This window comes from Pinus tabuliformis, chromosome 9 (assembly GCF_031772625.1).
Source record: "Pinus tabuliformis cultivar Carrire ecotype Pingquan chromosome 9, CPIR1, whole genome shotgun sequence".
NCBI lineage: Eukaryota > Viridiplantae > Streptophyta > Pinopsida > Pinales > Pinaceae > Pinus > Pinus tabuliformis.
The window spans coordinates 1,313,256,657-1,313,259,381 of record NC_142307.1 but is presented as its reverse complement, the minus strand read 5'-3'; positions in this window follow the sequence as shown (position 1 = coordinate 1,313,259,381).

Below are 2,725 nucleotides of genomic sequence, written 5' to 3'. Positions count from 1 at the left end.
GGAGAATGTCCTGTTGTATTCCTCCATGTAGTTCTATAGGCCCATATGGCTTCAGGAAGCATTTCTGCCCAATCTCTTCTGTGTAGAAGAACAGTCTTGGTAATGATGCCTTCAAGAACTTTGTTTGTAGAATCCACTTGACCATTTGCTTGCGGATAGTGTTTGGTCAATTTAGTGTGTTCTAAATTGCTGATTAAAATGTAAATCCGGGATTCGTAAACTGACGAAGTGAAGTGTACTATATGTACAAGATAACCATTTTCTTAGTCTTTTGTCATTTTTGAGGTTTTTAGTTTGTTTTTGGATTTATCTTTTATGGATTCCCTAGTGTGTGATGGCGAAAATGAAAGTTAAGTATGGATGGTAATGGTGATTTCTACAGTGATTTTCCAAACTTAAAAGTGTTCAAAAAGAAAGCTCTAAACTAACTGTAATGAAATCAATTCTTAAGAGGAAGTAAATGTATCAAACAATGAACTAATGACAATGGCCCAGTATCCTTACTGTTGTATGAAAAAGAAAGTAAAAACTGAACTTAAAGCAACTCAAAGACTAAAAGCAAAGCAACTAATTCACACTACTTCAACCCTTCTGATCCTTTACCCTTCAACTCAATCTGCCTTATGGGAAGCAATCATGAACAAGTTAAGCAATATGATATCTAAATTGCAGGAAATTAAATTTCATAAAGGAAACTAATCACATTACTTCAACCCTTCTGATCCTTTACCCTTCAACTCAATCTGCCTTATGGGAAGCAATCATGAACAAGTTAAGCAATATGATACCTAAATTGCAGGAAATTAAATTGCATAAAGGGAACTAATCACACTACTTCAACCCTTCTGATCCTTTACCCTTCAACTCAATCTGCCTTATGGGAAGCAATCATAAACAAGTTAAGCAATATGATATTTAAATTCCAAGAAAGCAAAATAAATCATACTACAATAAGTAATATTCTGATTCCTTACTAATAGAGTCACTTGACTATAGAAAGAAACCATAAACAAATGAGTAGTATGATGTCTAAGTAGCAAAAAAATAAATAAGCAAAACACAATTTGAAAAATGACAGTGCTGGAATTAAACTTCAGAAAATGAAAATCAGCAGGAAGGACAAGATGATCTCATGTCAGTAGTTATCAAAAAAAATATGTAAATTTTCCCGGGCTACCTACAACAAAACCTGTAAAAGAAGCACTGATCAGCTAACAGTTAGAAAAGAAACATAAAGGAAATATAGACAGCAATAATCATCAAAACAGCACAATATATATACAAGCAATGATTGAAAGAAAACAGTAAATGAAAGCAAGTAGAAACTATACAAGGCTCTGGTGTACAGGGGCCCTCTGCAACCTCGACTAGTCAATCACTTAATCATAAATCCGATTCAGAAAAACTGTCTTCTCATGTATTTACAGTGAAATGCAGTACAGTGGGTGACAACAGTCGAAATTACAATACAAAAGCTAATCCCTTCAGTGTATATGAACGCATTATTTATAAGAAAAAGATGCTGCAACTAATTCCTAGATTTATGCTGCTAAGAGACACATAAATCCCTTGAGCCGAGATCTAGCATGGTGGTCATGAATTCATGGAGTGGTGGCTGCTTGGTTTCGTTCACGGGCTGCTCTTCAGGTGTGCCAATACCTCCGAAAACTAAGGATCGTGCCCCGCAAACCTTCACGTGGGCAAAACAGAGCCGTGCCACTGCGAAATTCTTCATTTGGCCCTTCCTTTGACCATCGTTGATCGTGACTGTTTGTCAATGATTTGGCTGATCTGAGGGGACACACCCCATGTACACGTCACGTGCAGCTTACCCATGTGGTTGGTTTCTCCATTGGACACCTGTAGCATAGCCTTTAACAAAATGGCTGCGGAAACTTGGGCTGGCTGCGGAAAGTGACAAGTTTCTGCAGCTGCTTGAACAAAAATCTAAATCAAACAACAGTCATAAGCATAGTTAGGAAACCATTCCATAAGTTCTTTTTAAACTATTATGCAACGATTTGACAGCTTGGTGGACGAAGTAAATGGAAAAAGAAGGCTGAAAGGGTATATAGGGAAGTGCAGGTTTGGGACTCAACATACCCCCACTGTGAAGGTGTTGCATGTCCTCATGCAACCAAAATTTAGTCACCCCTTTCTAATCCATATGTTCTGATGCTTCTGCTAGGACATCTAGCCCTCTTTTCTTCTTCTTTGGTGCTACCACCATTCTTGGTTTCCTTATTAGACACCTGAACTTGAGATTAATCAATGCTCTGCTCAACTTTTTGCACTTTTTCTTCAGCTTCTTGTTTTTTTTTTGCCATAGTCCTAAATGGAGCATAGTTTTATCATGAATAATCTTATCTACCTTGCTCTGCTCTTTGAGTGCTTCATTTTCCTGCTTGATATGCCTATTTAGGACTTCTAATTCAAATACCTCCTGTTTCAAGGACTGAACTTGTGCATCTAGTGGCAGAGTGGTGCTTGGACCTGCAGCTGACTTTTCTAATGATTCCAAGTAGTCATATACTTTCTGTTGATTGGGGTCTACTTCAAGTGTGTTTCTTGGACTGAGTTCAAAATCTGGTGGAGGAGGAGGACTGCTCTCCAACTCTGGCCGAGAAGGGCTTTCATCATGTGTAGGACTGATTTCAATGCTTGGTTGAGGATGAGGTGGACTTCGGCCAACTGGAGTTTTCTCAGGTGTCTCTCCACCTAAGTC